Source organism: Crocuta crocuta, unplaced genomic scaffold (genome assembly GCF_008692635.1).
Source record: "Crocuta crocuta isolate KB4526 unplaced genomic scaffold, BGI_CrCroc_1.0 scaffold36, whole genome shotgun sequence".
NCBI lineage: Eukaryota > Metazoa > Chordata > Mammalia > Carnivora > Hyaenidae > Crocuta > Crocuta crocuta.
In genome coordinates, this window is record NW_027532203.1 from 16,254,687 (window position 1) to 16,275,052 (window position 20,366).

The window sequence follows — 20,366 nt, forward strand, 5'->3', positions numbered from 1 at the left end:
AGTGACTTCTTAGTGTAATCAGGGTCATGAAAGGGGACGTAATCCAGTCAGGACTGTAGGGAAGGTCCTTGTGAGATGTGATATTTGAGCTGAGACGTGAAGGATGAGCAGGAGTGGGATGCGAGGAGGGCGTGGACAAGCACATCCCCGGCACATAGAATAACATGGTAAAGGGCCTGACGTAGGCGAGAGACGGGTGGGTCATGGAGTTGAAAGAGGGCCAGTGATCTGACGAGGTTGGCCAGCAGGGTGAGAGCCACAGGTGGGACTTGGGGAGCTCACCCATGTGCTGTGGATCAAAGAAGGCAGGAAGAATCCTTTGCTCAAAGCCCCCTCTCCTAAAGGGCCTGCCTGTGTCTGAAGACCCACCATTCCAGAGCCTTCTCTAGCAGTTAAGTGTCGCCTCTTCCCTGCACTACTCCTTCTGGAAGCAAGCATCCCGTTAAGGACTTCCTAGGTGTAAATGAATATGTCACATGCTTCCCTCAGGTGGGGTGGGAACCTAAATTCAAGACACTTCCATGGAGTAACAGCTTTGGTGCTAGAGAGAGATCCGAGAGAAGTCAGCTCCTGAAGACCCAAATAAAGCCATTAATTTTGCTATCACTTATGAAGTGCCCCATGGGTACGTGCACACACAGGACCTCTGTGATCCTCGTGACAACACCACACCACTTGTATAGATAACAAAACAGCCTCAGAGAGGTTATGGGATGTGGGCCAAGGTCTACACAATAGCAGGGGACAGGCAGGATTCAGGCAGCAGGCTCGGAAGCCCATTCTTCCCATAGCCCGATACATCATGGGATCTCATCAAATTGATATTTAATGCATGAGGCTTCCAGCTTCTTATCTTTTATGCAATTAAATGCTGTATTTAAAATTTACAGCTGTACTCTTTTTAAAAAATATATTTATTTATTTTGAGAGAGAGAGAGAGCATGAATGAGGAAAGGCAGAGGGAGAGTGAGAGAGAGAATCCCAAACAGGCTCCATGCTCTCAGCAGAGAGCCAGACCGGAGGCTCGAACCGACAAACTGTGAGATCATGACTTGAGTTGAAATCAAGAGTCGGACGCTCAACTGACTGAGCCACCCAAGGGCTTTCCCCCACTTTTTTTTTTGAGAGAGAGAGAGGGAGAGAGAGAGAGAGAGGATCCAAAGTGGGTTCTGTGCTGTCAGCACCAGTGTGGGGTTTGAACTCACAAACCATGAGATCACAACCTGAGCCGAAGTTGGATGCTTAACCAACGGAGCCACCCAGGCACCCCAGATGTACTCTTTTTTACATACTGTCCATGCACACTCAGACACTACACTATAGAACGCTGAACATGCGAACCACATATACTGTGCTTTATGGAGGCAAATGTAGAGATTTCTTAAAAAGCGTTTTTCTTCGTGTGCTCTGCTTTTATATTCCATCAAATTTCCTCACTGTACTTCAGTGTTTAATATTTTATATTGCCTTGTTTTCCAGTTCATGAATCCTCTATTAGCTGCATCAGTCTGCTGTGAAACCCACCCATTATATTGTTATTTATGATTATTATACTTTTCATTCCTAGAATTTCCATTTGATAACTTAAAAAAAGTCCAGTTCTCTGCTTAAATTTTTTATCTCATCTACTTTTTGAATATATTAATCACAATTATTTTAAAGTGTTATTTTATTTTTAAAGTTTATTTATTAATTTTGAGAGAGAGAGAGAGAGAGATGGAGGGGCAGAGAGAGAGGGAGAGAATCCCAAGCAGGCTCCACACACCAGCGTGACACTTTTGAACCATGAGATCATGGCCTAAGCTGAAACCAAAAGTCAGACGCTCAACTGACTGAGCAACCCAGGTGCCCCTAAAATGTTATTTTAAATGTCAGTATCTGGATCTTCTTTGCATCTATTGCTATTATCTGTTGTTTTTTTTCTTCTTCTTCTCTTGATTTCAGTTATATGATCTTGTCTCCTGATTTGCCTGGTAAATTTTATTGACTGCCAGCCATTGTGTATGGAAAAATTCTAGAAATAATTTGAAGTTCTGGATGATCCACAGAGGATTTATTCTTGTTTCTGGAAGGGAGTGAGGATTCAGGCAACTCATTTTAATACAATCTGGAATTAAGTTTATTTGAAATTGGGTTTCAATTTTGTCTTCAATCTTTCAATCTGATCTATTCTTGATGTACTTTTCAAGGGTTCAACTAAAACCTTTATATAAAAAAAAAAAGGCTCCTTCCTTTCCCCAGAGATGCTTGAACTCCACGCACCACAACCCCTTTCCCTAACCCGATGAAATGACGGAAAATGGTCTCCACTTTCTGTTCACTAAGGGGAAAAAAGGCCAAAATGTTGAGCTCATCTCTTTGGATATCTCTTCTCTCCAGGATCAAGGCCTCTATACCTCTATAATGGCTTCACACAGATTTCAAAAAACATATTGTACTCATATTTCTCTCAGTTGTTTTTGGTGGGAAAGTTGGTCTCCAGAAACTAGAAGTAGAAATCTGCACTGACCTAGGCATGGGGGTTGGTGCCTCATCTGTCCCTCAGTATGGCCTCCTCTTGCCATGGAGGGGCTCCCTGAAGCCATCTATAGATTGTTGGGGAGTGGCTGGAGAGGTGGCCAGGGTATAAAGGGGACTCTTCCCCACCCATCTCATAAAAGTACCTACTTTGGTGCTCGCTTCGGCAGCACATATACTAAAATTGGAAAGATACAGAGAAGATTAGCATGGCCCCTGTGCAAGGATGACACGCAAATTCGTGAAGCATTCCATATTTTTTTAGGAGGAACTTAACTGAGGAACAAGGGGGAGAAGAAGGGGGGAAATGGTGGGCGAAAGGGAGAGAGGCAAACCATGAGAGACTCTTGAATGCTGACAAAAACTGAGGACTGATGGATGTGGGGGGGAGGGGGGATGGGCATGGAGGAGGGCACTTGTGGGGATGAGCACTTGGGTGTTATGTGGAAACTAATTTGACAATAAACTATTTGTAAAAAAAAAAATAAATGCAACATGATAATGTGTTCAAAAAAATAAAAAAATTAAAAAAATTTTTAAAAAAAGTACCTACTTTGAGGAAAGATGCCCAAATTTGGTCAAGACGGCCAAATGTATGATGATGATTTAGGGGTAGGTGGGGAGGGAGCGGTATCAGAAAGGAGGACAGCTTGGGGGTAGGGAAGGTTGCCGGCGGCCCTGCCCAGGATGGGGAAGGGAGACTGAGGGCCTCCCTGTGGAGGAGGTGGGGGCAGGTGCAAGGTCTGTAGCCTCCTCTTCATGCAAGAAGCTACAAATGCTCTTTAGGCTCTGGGCTCCCGGGCTCTGTCACTGGGCCTGTAAATGCCCATATTCTGTATCTTTTCCTTCCACTCTTTGACGCTTGCTCTGTACCAGGCTCATTTAGCCCTAGAAGACAGCAAGGAATAGTGGTTTGTGTCCTGACATGAGGGCAGCATCCTACCCAAGTGCTACAGGTGCCCCTGGGGAGGGCCAGTATCAGGAGGACGCCAGGGCCCTTGTCCAGGGTCCTGCCCCCTCCACTCTTCTCCCCCACGCCCCAGCCCAGCCCCGCCTCTGAAATGGAGTCAAGGTCTACACCCTCCTTGCCTTTCAGTTCAGCAAAAGTCTCGTGTTCAGAGCTTAGGGTAGTTGGAGGAGGAAATGTTGAAGAAAAGCCAAGAAAACCAAATAATAACCTATGTCCAGCTAGGACGTGACTCCTAAGTCCCGGGCCAGGTTGTCTTTGAGAGTCTCTGATGTTCTCCGGGCTTCCTGTTCTCTGCTGTCGCAGGGTTCTGGGATAGCAACATTACTGGACACCTGGGCTTGGGAGGGTCCCGACATGTCCATGTGACCCCAGCAGTGTGGCCGGGTCATGGGTGAAGGTGATCTAAGGTGAGGTAAGAGTTAAAATATTTGGCATCCAGTGGTACTGAGTAATGAGGACCCAGCTGGAAGAGGGCCCCTGAGTTAGTAGATGTGGGCGGTTGGGGTGACAGTAGGAATTGAAGGGGTGCAGGAAGAGGGGTGGGTGGCTATTGAACAATTGCTCCTGGAGAATCAGAATTTGGTAGCATGTATGCACACGGTTAGCCAGACACAGAGCTGGCTGCCTGGGGGACCCTGAAGAGCTAAGGATAAAAAGAGAAGGGGGAGCCTCAATAGGGGTGGGGGGCGTTGGTGGCAGGGCCAGGAGGAAATAGCAACACCAGCACTTAATAGCCACCCAGCTCTCACCATGCCTGGAGCCGTGCTAAGTGACTTACGTGTATTAGCTCAGGTGATGTTTTTGTAAACTTTTTTTTTAAATGTTTTATTTATTTCTGGGAGAGAGGGACAGCATGAGCAGGGGAGGGTCAGAGAGAGAGGGAGACACAGAATGTGAAACAGTCTCCAGGCTCTGAGCTGGCAGTCAGCACAAAGCCCTATGCAGGGCTCGAACCCACGAACCGTGAAATCATGACCTGAGCCGAAGTCAGACGCTCAACTGACTGAGCCACCCAGGCGCCCCAGGTAACATTTTTAAACAGCATTAGGGAGGCAGAGTTGACGTACAGTGAATGAAACATGTTTAAAGTGCTCAATCTGATCAACTGGGACACACGCATCCACTCCTGGAACCATTACTACAATTAATATAATGAATGAATCTACCACCCCAAGAGTTTCTTCAGAACCCTTCCTCTGTAATCTCTCCCGCCAGACCCCTCCTCTCATCCCCAGGCAGCCACTGATCTGCTTTCTGTCACTAGAGATTAGTTTTCATTTTCTAGAATTGTATACAGGAGTAGCTCATCGAACATGTACAACACCCTCTCCAGTATTATTATTATCACCACCCCCTTTTAGAGATGAGAAGACCAAGGCACAGAGAAGTTAAATGGCGTGCCCGAAGCACACTCCCTGGGTCGTGAGGGGCCGAGCCAGGGTGTGGACCCAGGCAGCTGGCTTTAGAGGCAGGGCTCCTAGCCACTGCACCACACTCCCCCTCACACACCACCACTTTGGCTGTTGGCAATCATGCTCACTGTCTGAGGGTTCAGCCCTGCCCCGGGTATGGGGGAGGCCCGCCTATGAGGAGCAGAATGGAGGATGAAGGGGACCTTCCACCACTTACCTTCTCTGAGCCTCAGTTTTCTCATCTGTAAGATGGGGGTGCTCACCAACCGATGAATGGATCAGCAGGTGGTGGTATACAGTACAAAGAGATATCCAGCTATAAAAAGAAATGAAGTCCTGATACATGCTTCGACGTGGGAGAACCTCAGACAATCTATGCTGAGTGAATGAAGCCAGACACAAAGGACCACATACTGTTTGATTCCATTTAATGTGAAATATCCAGAATAAGCAAATCCACAGAGATGGAGAGCTGATTACAGGCTGCCAAGGGCTTGGGGAGGAGGGACTGGGAAGACGGTGCTTAATAGGTACTGGGCTTCCTTTGGGGATGATGCAAAGGATTTGGAACTAGACAGAGGTGGAGGTGGTACACTGTGCATGTGCTGAGTGCCACCGAATTGGTCCCTTGAAAAAGATTCGTTTTATGCTATGTGAAGTGGGCGTGGTGAGCTGTAGCACACAGGTGTGGCAAGGGTCACCTTCCGGAAATGTAGGGAAAGGCGGGATGTGAAGGAGTCCGTCGTGGGAGCAGAGCTGGAAAAGCCCAGGCCCACAAATCTGGCGAGGGGAGGGTGGGTGTGCCAGCCAGGTCAGCCTCTGCTGGGGCAAGCTGTGGGCATAGGCCAGGGACGCAAACCTGGGCCCCTCAGGGTCTGAGCACGATCTTAACACGGGCCCCAGAACACAGTCCTGCCCCAAGGAGGGGGTGGGTGTGGGTTTGCATCTCCTCCACTGTGCCTTTGGAGGCCCCTCTGTCTCAAGAGGCTTTCTGTTCGTCATGGAGAAAAGCCTTGGGGCTGACTCTCCTACAGCAGCCTGGCTGGGTGCAGCTGAGACCAAGCCAGGGGAGGAGGTGGGCGGCCCAGAGGGCCCCTCTGGGAACCCTCTGGCTGGGCTGAGGGAACTTGACTGCAGGACTAAGAGACAGTGGTCATCTGGAACCCCAAGCAGCTGGTTCATGGTGGGGTACATGGCTTCCTTCTAAAAGGCCGCAGTGGAGGCCCCAAAACACTTTCCCAGCACTCTTCAGGGCGGAAGCACAGGAGGAGGCGAGGCAGAAGTGTTTGGGTGACTTTGGGGCGACTCAGGAGGTGGCTTTTGGAGGTGCTTTGAGAAGGAGTGCTTGGGGCGGGGGACCACGCGGCGGCTGCAGGCTGGGGCCGGGACCCTGGGAGCCATCTGCTTGCTGGTCCTCCGTGCCGATCGCCAAGGGTAGAGAGTAAAAGCCGAAACAGTAAATACTGCCAGGAGGGCGGTAATAATCACAGGTTTACGTCCAGCTAGCCCGCTGCAGCAGGCGTGGGGACTGGATGGTAAATAACCAGCAAAGACTGTAAATCACACTCAGACTAAATCAATGCGGCGACGAGCCGGACCCAATTCCCTGTCCCGGGAGGTACGGGGTGGGGTGGGGGGCTCATCCTGGGGGAGAGGGCTGGGAATCCCGAGGCTGTTCTGGAGCTGGAGAAGGGGAGACCTTCAGTGGGGAGACCGGGGTTTGGGTTCCAGCCCCCGCTCTGCGGATGGCTTGCTGTGCCACCTGGGGCTGCACACCACCCCTCTCTGGGCTCCTTTTCCTTTAGCTGTAAAACAACAGCCCCCCAAATCCTCAGATTCCGAGTCTCCTCTGCTCCGCTCACTTTCTCAGGACTCCTGGGCTTTCTGGACTCTCTTAGGAAGGGGTCAGTCCCCTCCAGCCTCCTAGGAGGGCTCAGCCATGAGGAGGGAGTGGGTAAATAAGGGTCCTGCCAAAGCCCCTGCCTAGTCAGTGACAGGAAGGCAGTGGATCACGGCACCGGGAGCGATTTTACTGGAAAGATGAAAGGAAATTGCATCTTTAATAATTCACCGGGCCGGTTTGGAGGGAGGCAGGTTGGCGGGGCCGCGGAGCCGCCGGGTGATCCCAGCATCTGTTCCTGGAAATCTGCTGGCTCCCGAGCCTGCCCGAGAGACCCGGGGCCCTCCATCTCCTCCTGGCCGAGGGACAGCGGGAGCCGGCCGAGTCTAGACCAGGGTGAGAGGTTAAAACACAGCCATCCCGGGAACCCGCTAAATTGATATCCCCAGCAAAAAGGGAGCCGAAATAATCGATAAGGCAGCAGCCCAGGAAAGCCGCCAAGCCTGGGCGGCCCGTGCTGTCGCTGCAGGCGAGGAGGGGCTGGGGCTCCAGCGAGCAGACCTGGGGACCTCCGCCCACGGCCGCACAGGCTGGGAAGGGGCCACGAGGCTGGCCAGGGTGTCCAGCTGGTGGGTGGAGAGCAGGGGACACACTGCCTGGTGTCTTCAGCTGGTCACCACTTCCCCTTCCCTCCTGGTCCGTCTCAAGGAGGAATGCTTTCCTCCGACTCACACAGAGTGACTGGACGCACCTTTTGCTTCCTGCCTGGGAGCCCGAGTTGTTAGACAAGGTAAGAAGTGGATCGAAGCCTGGGACACAGGTGGAGGGCGCGAAGGACAGAAGTAGCTAAAGAATTGTTGATTTTGGAGCCCGGGGATGGTGGTTTTCCGCCCAGTCCCGCTCTATGGGCAAGCCCCTCTCTGGGCAGCAGTCTCTCCCCACGAATGGGATGATAGCCCTGGGCCGCAAGACCCTCTCAACCTACAGTTTGTCATTATTATTAGGCCTTTCCCCCAAGGCCTGTAGAATATTCGTTGATTAATCTGAAATTTATTTCATTTTTTAAAAATTTATTTATTTTGAAGCAGGGGGAATGAGCAGACAGGGAGAGAGGGAGAGAGAGAACTCCACTTGAGCTACACACCATGAGTACAGAGCCCAATGTGGGGCTTGGACTCATGAGCCATGAGATCGTAACCTGAGCCCAAGTCGGACACTTAATTGATGGAGCCTTCCATGGCTAATAATGTCACCCATGACGGGTACCCCTGACTAATCTGAAATTTAAAAGCTCTCCTGGGAGGGTCAGGCTGTGTATAAACTAGATTGGGTAGGGATGCATCACAAGGGAGATGGAATAGGGGGGCTGAAGGAATCTGGGGGCTGGAGGGCTCACGCAGAGCAGCTGTTAATCTCTCCCTTCTCCCTCCTTCCTTCTCTCTCCCGCTAATTAACAAAGACAACTCAAGAATCACGGAAAAGATACTTTAGAGGCGCCTGGGTGGCTCAGTCAGTTAAGCATCTGACTCTTGATTTCCGCTCAGGTCGTGATCTCATGGTTAGTGAGTTTGAGCCCCACTTCGAGCTCTGCACTGACAGTGTGGAGCCTGCTTGGGACTCTCCCTCTCCCCTCTCTCTGTCCCTACCCAGCTTGTGAATGCTGTTTCATAATAAATAAACTTTAAAAAAATTAAATAAAAAAAAAAGAATCGTAGAAAGAATACTTTAAACACTAATATACTCACCCTTCTTTTACAGATAGGGAAACTAAGGCCCAGAGAAGGGATGCCTCCGGCCACCNAGTGAGTTTGAGCCCCACTTCAAGCTCTGCACTGACAGTGTGGAGCCTGCTTGGGACTCTCCCTCTCCCCTCTCTCTGTCCCTACCCAGCTTGTGAATGCTGTTTCATAATAAATAAACTTTAAAAAAATTAAATAAAAAAAAAGAATCGTAGAAAGAATACTTTAAACACTAATATACTCACCCTTCTTTTACAGATAGGGAAACTAAGGCCCAGAGAAGGGATGCCTCCGGCCACCTACCTGGTGAGTGTGGAACCAGGTCTACAGCTGGGAGCTGCTGACTCCCAGGATGGGGCTCTTTCCAGCCCAGGGCCGCTGCCCCTCAGTTCTTAGGATGGGAAGTCTGGTGCAGCCCTGGGGCAAGGTTCCTAAGCCTGGGGTCATGAGATTCATCTTGACTCACTGTCTAATCTTGGCCCACCCCAGCCTCAGGCTCTGCTTTTGTCCCTGGAAAAGAAGGTAAGACTCAACCCAACAGCCTCACGGCCTTGAACAGGATCACATGAACTAAAACAACTCAAATTCCACATTAGCAAAACCTTACTTACCCGGTGCATCCACTACTTTTGGAAGGCATCATAGGCCAGAAAGTAGGCAAAAACGGTTTCTGAAATGGGGAAAAAATTGTTTAAAATATCCATTTGTGCAGTAAAGCTCAGATACTTAGCTTACAAAAATGCCCCTTGGCTCAGTCGGACCGACTTCAGCTCAGGTCATGATTTCACAGCTCTTGAGTTCAAGCCCCACGTCCGGCTCTGTGCTGACAGCTCAGAGCCTGGAGCCTGCTTCAGATTCTGTGTCTCCCTCCCTCTCTCTGCCCCTTACCTGCTTATGTTCTGTCTCTTTCTAAAAAATAAATAAACATTAAGAAAAAAACCCCAAAAACGCCCCTTGGGCCCTCGCTCAGGGCCTGTTTGCTCTTACTTGATGAACAGTTCTGACGAGTTTGGTGGTCTAGTTTCTCAGGCCACGACAGGTATACTGAGAGTGGTATGAAGAGCTTTATGATGAGAGAGGAGGCAGGAAAACTGTAAAATGCAGATGCAGTAATTAAAAAACCAAAGCAGCCTGGATATACCTTGATAATCCCTGAGGGTAACTCAGTATTACAGTCCAGTCTACTAATTAGTGTTGTCAAAATGACCCTGAGTCATCTAGAAAGGGGGAAATACACAGCGCCCCTGTTCGAGAGCTCAGGGGTGTGGATGATCTCCCACAGAAGGTTTTCTACCAGAAAAAAAAATGGTTAAGAACAGTTTTTGGCTAAAAGAGGTAAGTTACAGTGAGGACACCTCCACTCAGTCACTGCCGGGCACCTGGGGCGGGGAGGGCCAGCCCTGTGTGAAAATCAGAACCCAGGAATGCGGGTTTTAGCCCTGTCTGCCATTCAGGTGCTTCTCACCTGCATAATTAACTGGGTTTCCATTTCTCTTGCCTTTAATCCACTCTGCAGGAGGAAGGAAGGAGCCCCCAGCAACTCCTCTACTCACTGGTGGGTGGCTCAGCCCGGCCACCTCTCCTACCACTTAGCCCAGGCTCTTCACAGACCTGGCCTCTAATTGAGACCTCTCCTGCCTGCCCACCCCCACTCCCGCCTTCCAAGGTCCCTCTGCCAGCATGGTTGGCCCTGCCCGCGTGCGGCTTTACCTATCACCCGCCTGACCCCACATGGCACTTGCTGACACACGGTGAGCCCGCCCTGAGGCCGACCCCTTGTGCTGGGTCAGCCCCCCATCTGATGTGGGCCCCCTCACTGCCCAGGGATTAATGACTTCATTGCCGGAGCGCGCAGCTATGTGCGCCAGCCCCCCTGCGCCTCACGGTCCCTCCTTGACACGCCCCCTTCCTCTGCCAGCCGGCCTCCACCGCCTGGTCCCCATTGTGTCCTCATCCCCAGCACAGGCCTGGCACATGGGGGGGGGGTTGGGGGGTGCACAGAAGAGGGTTGTCCTAAGTGCGTGTCCAGGTCGCTGACACAGGGTACGGGGCAGGGTTGTGGGATGGGACCTTTTTCCAGAGCAGCACCCCAGTTCTCTGCCTTGCACCCAGCAGGCTTTCAGGGTCAGCTCATGGATGCCTGGGGGGAATTATGTGTAGGTGACACCTCAGCTCACCAGTGTGTGCCTCCGTGGGGGTGATGAAGCCAATACTCGAAGTTCTAATTTTAAAAGCACTCAGATTTCACCCAGACCAGGGGTGCCTGGGTGGCTCATTCAGCTGAGCACCCAACTTTGGCTCAGGTCATGATCTCATGGTTCGTGGGTTCAAGCCCTGCATTGGGCTCTGTGCTGACAGCTCGGAGCCTGGACTCTGTTTCAGATTCTGTGTCTCCACCTCTCTCTGCCCCTCTCCTGCTTGCACTCTGTCTCTCCCTATCTCAAAAATAAACATTAAAAAAATTAAGATTTCACCCAAACCTCACCCTAAGCCCAATGCCAGCAGATCCCAGTGGGAGAGTGGACATGATTTCGTGCACATTCATTACCTGAAAGAATAAAAGCCACACACAGTGAGGCAGGAGAGTGTGGTGGCCCAGAGGGAAGAGAACTGTCATTTGTGAGGGGCTCGGAGGACACACACTATTTATCCAAGTCTCCCACGAAGACAGGGACGTAAATAATAGTATTCCTATCTCAGTAGAGAAAACTAAGGGTCAGAGACACTGAGTGACTTGTCAGCCTCAGGACACTTATCCTGGCCGACGGCATTGGAAGAGACCGTCTGCAGTTCTCACTGGACTCCTCTGATGTATGGCTGCGTGTGGGACACTGAGCTTTGGGGTTTGGAGTCACCACAAGGGCTTGGAGGCAGAGGGGACCCTGGGGAATGCGGCCCCTCCTCTCCCCAGCGGTGTGAGCTGGGGCCAGTTCACCTCTCCCAGTCTGTGAAATGGAGAGCGCACCTCCCGCGTCCCGATGGGATGCTGGGAAGTGCTCTGTCGGTAACCGTGGGACCCTGCCCTCAGGGCCTCAGTGTCCTCATCTGTAGTATGGGCGGTGGGGGCGCTGAAGTCCCCTCCACCTCCTGTCACCTGGATGGAGTGCTTGCAGGGTAGAGGCTGGGGAGTGAACAAGGATGAAGTGGTTTCCAGGGATCAAGGGCAAGGGCAGTTCCTGGAAAGAAGGCACCCCAGGAGCCCTGAGTGGCAAGGGTGTGGGGTGTTTCCCCATGATGCTCTAGCACAAAGGAGGGGTTCCCCTGCCCTGTTGGGGGGTGGGTCACAGCTCCCGTGGGAAGCTTCGTGCGGGGCTCGTTCCTGCGTGCGGACCCTCAGCCAATCCCTGCCGCACCACCTGCCGGGGGGATGAGGGTGTCTGCTGTCCCCTCTCAGTGTCCAGCCCCCCCAGGTCTTCTCCCCCGAGATGGCGCGTCGAGATGGTGCGTCAGAGCCGTGAGGACAGCTGTGTCCCCCCCGCACGTTCTCAGGCAGCCCCCGGAGCTCCTGCAGCCTCTCCTGGCGCACGGAGCACCTGCTCCCCTCCCCTCCCTGGCCTGCTGACCGTCCTGGGCCAGGGGCCTAATGAACTTGAGTTCCCAAAGGGGAGCCCACTGTTCCCGGTGCAGCTTCACCAGGGAAAGGCGAACCCGCCGTCCGTCACCTCCGGACCCGATTCTGGTTTTAGCAAAGCTCTTCTGGAGGGCGTGCTCTCGCCAACAAGGCCAGGCAGGGATTTCTGCTNTAAAAACAAAAACGAAAACAAACATTAAAGAAAAAGAAAGTGCGGTGCAAACACACAAATCGTGTACAAGTACCACACACACACCAGCCCCACGCGCGTGCCCCCACATGCAGACACCTGCCCCCACGCCCCAGAAAATCTCACACACGGTGCACGGTTGTGTCCTACCCAAGGGCCCCGCTGAGGGGTTCTCAGGCGGCTCACGAGTCCTGGCCGGGACCGGGGCCCCTCAGGGAGGAAGGCCGTCTTCTCCTCCTTCACACAAAGGTCCTGGCTCTAGCTGCCGTGGCTCTGGCCACACAGGAGAGCCCCTACCCTGGCCTCTCTGGACTGTTAGAACTCAGGACCTCAAGGCCACCCCCAGCCCTTCCCACTGGAGGTCCCTGTCCCATATGGGGTCCCCTTTCCCCTCTTCTGCTCTGGTAGCTTAGCTCTTCCCTCTCCAAGCCCCTTCATCACTTATTACCTGGACCTCACTGTCACAGTTACCCACTCTTCCCCCACATGCTTGCTTGGCACCTGCTTGGGCCAGACCCTGGGCTCGGTGCTGGAGATAGACGCACAGGAGAGGAGGTCAAGCTCATGGTCTGTGTGCACCGGCCATCTACCTGCCAGTGGTCACACACAGTGAGCAGAGCCATCATAGGAGGATCCCTAGAAGCTGTGGGACCCCGGTGGGGGAGAGTCAGTAAGGGAGAACTTCCTGGAAGAAGTAACACTAAGGGGAGGTGCCTGACTGTACCTCTAACCACTGTCCGCGGTCCAGAGACTGGGCTTGAGTCCCCTGCCAGCCAGCCAAGATCAGCCAGACCCCAATTCATCTGCAGAGCCATAAACGAGAGCAGTGAGCATCTGTCTGTTGTCCATCTCAAGCATGGAATAATTAGTTACACGGACTTGCATGGCATTAGTTAATGGACACAGATCCTGAGCACCCTTCCCTCTCTTCCTGACATGCTTCAGGAGTTACTGTCCCTCCTTAGCCCCCCAAGGGAGCCACACCCAAGGGAGATTCCAATCCTCCCCCTGGTCAGGGGGGAAGGGCACCAATTCCATGCCAGGCCATGAACCTCTCTCCACCCATTCGTTTACCTGGGAGGGTCGTGTCCCTCTATGTCCTTTTGGATCACCACCAGGCCCAAGAGCCCTGGCCTGAGCCCCTGCTCGTCGCTGGAAGCTGTTGTGTCCATCTGGGCTGGGAGACAGAGCAGAGCGAGGGGACTCACTCATGTGCCCATACATGCCCAGCAGATGGTTCTCAGGATGAGGAAGACAGCAGTGCCAGGCGTGACTTTTGTGCCTGCCGGTCACATGACATGGCTTTGTCATTCTGCTTTGCTGAGCCCGTTTCTCCTATCTTTAAAATGGAGTCAAAAGGGCGCCTGGGTGGCTCAGTTAGTTAAGCAGCTGACTCTTGATTTTGGCTCAGGTCGTGGTCTCATGGTTCCTGAGATCGAGCTCAGCACGGGGCTCCCGGCTGACAGTGCGATTCTCTCTCTCTGACCATCCCCCACCTTGCACTCTCTCTCAAAATAACTAAATAAACATTAAAAAAAATTTTAATATTAATTTTTGAGAGAGAAAGAGGCAGATCATGAGCAGAGGAGGGGCAGAGAGAAAGGGAGACAGAGAATCTGAAGCAGGCTCCAGGCTCTGAGCTGTCGGCACAAAGCCGAATGCGGGGCTGCGACTCATAGGCTGTGAGATCATGACCTGAGCTGAAGTCGGATGCTTAGCTGACTGAGTCACTCAGCCACCCCAAATAAACACTTAAAAAAATGGAGTAAAAAATGTCTATCCTTTGGTACGGCTATTATGAAGATCAGACAAGAATATGTATTTGAAAACAAAAAGCACCGTTCAGTCATAATGGTTCTCTAAGCCTCAGCTTCCCCAGATGTAAAATGAGTAGGAAAATTTTATTTGTTTCCTTCCCAGGGCTTCAGTGAGTCCCTATGAGGGTATGTGTGGTACAGTGCTGTGGACAGGGACAAGTGCTGGGTGACGCTTGGATTCCCTGGGCCAGTCTCCTGGGTCAGGCCCACACCACTCCTTGCGATGCACTGCGGGCCGTGTGCCCGGCAGCCGGTCTGGGGCAGAGGAGGCAGCACGGCTGCATCTGCTCCCAGAACAGGGCCAACTGCTTGCTTGGAAGACTGCAGCGTGGGCTTCCCTGCCCGCCCCCTCCAGCCTCCCTCCTCTGCCCTGCTCACCCTGAGCTCCTCTGGGTAGCAGGGAAAGGTGAGGCTCCTCCCTCAGGGCCGATGTCCTCCCAGGACCGGTACTAGGGCACCTGATTCTTTTAGGGGCTCACAAAGTACTTCCATTTGTTTTAAAATCAGAATTCAGAAATGAACTTCTAGGTTGAAAAAGAAAGTTCATACGTAATATGAATACATTTGTCTTCATACCCATGTAGCCATCAAATATATGTTTATTTTATTTGAAGGAGGAAGGGCCTGGGAAGGCCTAAGTGCCCAGGGCCCATGGAAGTCCTAACACTGCCCTGGGTCCATGGCATACGCTCTGCTCTACACTCAAGCTACTTATGGAGCCCTTCCCCCGCATTGTGAACGTGCCAGCCAGCCTCATTTCAGTGAGGACGGCAATTCCAATACAGGTTTGTCTTGCTATTCAAAAGTAGATTGTTCGGGGGCGCCTGGGTGGCTCAGTCAGTTGAGCGTTTGAATTCGGCTCAGGTCATGATCTCGTGGTTCGTGAGTTCGAGCCCCACGTCCAGCTCTGTGCTGACAGCTCAGAGCCTGGAGCCTGCTTTGGATTCTGTGTCTCCCTGTCTCTCTGCCCCTCCCCCACTCACACTCTGTCTCTCTCAAAAATAAATAAACATTAAAAAAAATTTAAAAAAGGAAGTAGACTCTTCCTACAAAAGCTTGCATTAGCTGGACCGGCATAAAGTGGAGGAGCAATTGTCACTCATTTATATGGAAAAATTTTGAGCCTTCCTAGACACCTCCCCCATTCCCCCAGTTAGCTTTTCAGATAGCTTAGGACACGTCTTGTTAAGGGATGCGTAAAATCAATTGGGATAAGACACAGATGCTCACGGACACGGTTCAAAGCTCTGGCGGTTGATGTTGAGATGCTGAGTGTTTTGAGAAGGAGCCGGGCGGCCCCACTCTCGCTGCTGGCTCAACGCTGAATGCCATTTTCAGAAACGCGGAAATCCTCTTCAGATCTCTTAGGTTGGGGAACCCCGTACTAATGTAAGTCCTTCCGAAAGCGAAGGGGTCCAAGCAAACTTCCAAGAAGCGAGTGGCACCTGTACCGCAGACGGAGGTGAGGAATGAAGCGCCCTCGCCTGCTGTTTCTAGACATTCATTCTGCTCTTCGTGGTTACCTTGGGGCCATGTTCCTGGAGTAATGGATGGCGGCCTTCAGCACCTTTCCTCCCGCGCAGCACGGAGCACGTGTGTAAGAAGAGGGGCTCCCTCAGGCCAGAAGTCTGAAAATGTTGCTGTGTCCGAGTGTTCTCTTTCAGTGTATAGTCTGAGAAGTTACCAGGCAATTTGGGCATTGACTCCCCACCTTGCCAGCGTCCCTAAGAGGGTCTCCCTCACCTCCCACCCATCTTGAGAGCCACGGGTGTGCCGTTAGTCCAAAAGGACAGTTGGCACCTATTTCAGTGGACGCTTTTACATAACAGCACCGAACTTTGCCACACGGCTTGTCGCCCTACCCCACCCCAGTCCCTTGATTTGAGGCATTTCACCATGTGCCTACTTTCTGCTGACGCAGAGGCAAGACTGGGTCGGCTGTCCACGTGGTCCCAGTGGGCAGCTGGCCGCTCCTTCTGTCTGACTGGTGTTACTGGCGGCTCCCTGGGGCCGTGCTCCACAGCGGTCAGCGGGGAGAGGCCCTTGAGGACACGCTCGCCTTCTGGGCTGGGGAAAAGGACCCCTGGCTCTCCCTCTGCCCCTGGCTCTCCCGCTGACTGGCCCTTGGCTTTTGGTCAGTCGTGTCACCTCCCTGAGCCTTAGCCTTCTCATCTGTAAAATGGGGATCAAAAATACCCACCTACTTTATTGAATCACCTAAGAGAGCGAATGGAAGGCTCCGAAGCCCCTGGGAGCTGTGAGGGTAGACAGACTGTTAATAGTAAGGCATAGCTACTTCTTCCCTCTCAATCCCTTCTTCTGCCCTTTACCTTGGCGTGTAAAAGGCCCTTCCTAGTCGCGCATGTGTGTGCGCGCGTGTATGAGTGAGCATGCATCCTGGCTTATTCAACTCCAATTGTCTTCTTTCCCCACCCTCCCTCCTTCCTACGACCCCCATATAAATGTAACCTACCCTCAGGAGGACACAGCACCTATCAGCAGAGATGGTGGTGAAATGCAGGATCAAAACATTTATTGTTTAGATGACGTGTTTCATTGCTTTCTATAACTTAGAAGCTTCTGGAACCAGGATTAAATCACCCAGGAAAATCCCCACTCCCTTTTTGTGAATGGTGTTTGGTAAGATTTCTCCCCTCTCCAACTTCAAACCCCTTTCACTTTGATCCCCGTATTCTGCTTCTACACTTTCGCAAATAGCATTTTTGTAAAAACTTTGGTTTGACAAAGATCTCAATTGTTTAATTAAAAGGTCATCTCCCTCTACCAATCTGTGCATTTTTGGCCGTCCCTGCACAGTGTCGTGTAACACAGTAATAGTTAGTGACCGATCTCAAGAAGCCCTCACCAGGCTCCTGGGCTGGGCCCGCCGCCATCTTCACCAGGCCAGGGACGCAGGAAGGGGGTGGACGCTCTTGTTGCTGCCCTGAGGAGGTGAAAGGCTGGCAAGTTCTAGCCAGAGAGAACCCCCGAGGGGAATCTGTTACCAGGAGGCAGTGTCCCCAGTGTCCTGCCATCAGAGGGATTGTGCAAAACAAGGGACATGTCATCACAGGAAAGTAAATCACTGGGCCCCTTCGGGCCCCTTTGATGAAAGACCGGTTTGACCCACTGGGACTGGACAGCCACTTGCTGCTGACTTTTAGAAGCTTCTGGGCCAGTATTTCTAAAATAAGTCAAATGCTCCAGTGATATTTCTAAGGAAGGAGTGGATTTGGGGGTGGGGCGGACAGACACGCAGCAGACCAGATCTTTAGTGTGAAAGCTATTTTCTGCAGGAGCGGCCTCATCCTATGATTTCGGATAGGCCACAGTTCCCTGCTTGGGGGGACGAGGGGGCCCAAGTGTCCTCCACCCGCATCCCCCAGACCACTCCTTCACAGCCTTCCCCAGGCCCCAGACCATGCCCCGGCTCTCTAAGACGGCCAAACTGTGGGAAATCTCAGTAGCTCATTGCCTGGGCAGGGGCTCATGGGAGGTCCCCGCCAGGACCAGCGGAGGCCGCAGAGGCCCCTGGGAAAGATGTCCTTTGCCGAACACACAGAGAACACGGATTCAGGGCATTTTTGGTTTTTGGTGTTTATTTTTTAAACCCACTTGTAGTTAGGGTTCAGCTGGAAAGCAGGACATAGTGAGGGAGGGAAAGTGGGCGCGTGAGCAGGATTCTACTGCAGATTTTGGCGGGAAGCCCCAGGCCCCTGCTCCCGGGAGGTAGGTCCTGTCGCCAGGCTCCCAACTGGCTCAGGCGAGGTGGGCAGCCCTTCGACGCCAGTGTCCCGAGCAGAGAAGAGCTGCCTTCTCTCTGATCTGCCTCTTTAAAGGCCCAGGCAGAGGTCCCAACGGAGCGCCAGCAGCTGAGGGATGGGACCCCACGGGCAGGCTCTGAGAGTCTGTCATACGCGGAGCACTGGCCGGGTCCTGATGCCAGATAAGCGACTGGAACGTGGCGTCTGGGCCGCCCCGTGGGGTGGCTCCTCTCGGCGGCCTGGCTGGCTGGGTCCCTGCCCCTGCAGCTGCCCAGGGCGCGATTGAGGGTACATTTCCCACACCCCTCCCTCCCCATCCCTCAGAGAAAATAAAATAAAATAAAAATTAGAATAAATACCGACTCGGCCAACATTTACATTTACATGGATGGACAGGGCGATCCCTAAACCTTAGAGGTTTACAGACTGGTTAAGGAAGGACGAACAGACGGAACTGGGTGTGGGGTGCACATTCCCCACAGAGGATGGTGGGGCTCCCATCTTCTCCAGGGGAAGGTTAGGAGCCTTCTTGGGGCTGCAGTCCCAGCGCTTAGGCAAAGCCACAAGGCCGAGGGGAGGAGGGCCACGATGAGCAGGCTGGCCGCCTGCGAGGAAAACAATGGCTATCTGGTCTTGACTGGCAGGGGGGACAGACCGAGACAGGATCAACATCAGATGGCCGGACTTTGCCTCTTCGCTGAGCCAAGAAAGCCGCGGACGAGTAGGGAAAACAACGCGAGACTTCGAAATGCAATATCCAGTTTTGCCTCCCATCAAATACATTCAGAGGTCAACTTGGATATGGCCTTCCTCACTCAGCACAAGGGGGGTCCGGCCCAGGGAGAGGCTAGGGGTCTGTGGGGAACCCACTTCTGCCCCCGGCTCCTGAGTTGCCTCCCACGGGAAACTGTCTCAGAGTCACAGATTTTACGCTTTACTCTTATTTCCTTTAAAAAAAAAAGTTTTTCTTTTCTTTTTTTTTTTAAACGTTTTCCTTCCGTGTCTCAAAGAGTAGCAGCGACCTGCATTCAGAAAAACAGCTTAGATGGTTATTTGCATTGGCCAGGAAGCACTTTCAAGCAGTGGGATAAACTAGGCAAACCATACGTCTGGAGCCACCGTGACACGACACGTAATTAAAAATATATTTATATATGTATACATATTTATATCTTACTTCTTCATACTCTGGTCCTAACAGTCAAGGAGGGGCGGCCCTGAGGCAAGATCGCCAAGGAGGCCGTTAGGAGGAAGAGGCATTGGGTCCATGGCGCCTGCCATGCCATCGGTCTCAGCTTTCCAGGGGACATCGGCCCCTGCGTGCAGTGTCTGGGGGCCCTTCATGAAGCTTGCTCTCTGTCGCATGGAAGGGGCAGGAGACCCTGTTTCCCTGGGCCATTCCTTTCCTCTGGGGCCCTGTTTCGTTCTCAGCAGATGCGCTCACCAACACACGCACACGCACATGCACACACGCACGCACACCTGGCACTCCAGGGGCATGAAGCCCATTTTCAGCCCAGACGCAGCTCTCTGAGGTCTTCTAGGAAGTGGCTGCGCGCCCTGTCGGGGCCCCCTGACTCCTCGAGACCACAATTTCCCCAGTGCCCTCTCTGAGCCCCCTCACTTCAGTCTAGCTCTTCCCTCAGGGCCTCCCATGGGGCCCCTGGTGTCCCTGGGCCCCAGGTTGGGCTGAAGGAGTCCGCTGAGGAGGAAGGGCGATGAGGAGAAGCTTGAAGCTGGGGGACGGAGGGAGGCAAAGGCCAGGGACCAGGGGCAGCACGGGCTCCTTGGCAGAGGCTACTGACCCCTTCCAGGTAAACCTGTGCCCCCCATGTGTCTCCAACACGCTCTTCCTCGGGACTGGCCCAGGCTCCCATCCGGGGGCTGAAAGTCAGGTTGCAGCTGGTGGGGAAAGCCAGGGCGCACTGGGGGACCTGCTCCCTGCCCCCCTCCCCTGCCTGTTCTCCTAGACTCGGAGGCCGCAAAGGGGAACCTCCAGCCCTCACGCCCTGGCCAGCCTGAGTGGACCAGGCAGCCAGGGCCCTCCAGGGACACAGGAAGTGACTGGCCTCGGTAGAGGGAACTGCTGGGCTCTGAAGTCATTTTATGGGGGTTTATCAAAGTATGGGCTCCAGCCCCCAGAGACGTGGCTGTGCAGGTGCTGTGACAACTGGAAGCCAGCCTCCTAGAGCCCCACCTGCATCCTCCTCCAACAGGGAAGGGGCTCTTCCCAGGACCTGGCCCTTCCAAGAAACCCCAGCCTGCAGCCTGGAATAATCTGTCTGGCGGCCTTACCTAGTCACCCAACTGTTAAGACTCCTTGAACGCACTGTCCCCCATAGCTCAGGGGCTACAGTGCTCAGAGCCCTCCTGGAGCACACAGACCTTGGCTGGGAGGGTGGGGGCGGGGGGNACATTCTCCCCACTAAGCTTGGGACAGGACTTGTGTGTGGCACGGGCAACATCACCTAGCATTTTGGTTTTAATTTGCCAGCTTCTTTCTGTGCCCCATTCACCACTGGGCCCCAGGGGCAGGAGACACACTC

At 52.9% G+C, this 20,366-nt stretch overlaps 1 non-coding gene across 1 annotated transcript; it reads left to right on the forward strand.

Annotated features, from left to right (window-relative positions):
• The first annotated feature begins 2,671 nt into the window (after nt 1-2,671).
• Nucleotides 2,672-2,778, forward strand: LOC144242759 (U6 spliceosomal RNA). The gene has a single exon (XR_013338454.1). It is a non-coding gene; the product is annotated as a U6 spliceosomal RNA (small nuclear RNA).
• The last annotated feature ends 17,588 nt before the right edge of the window (nt 2,779-20,366 follow it).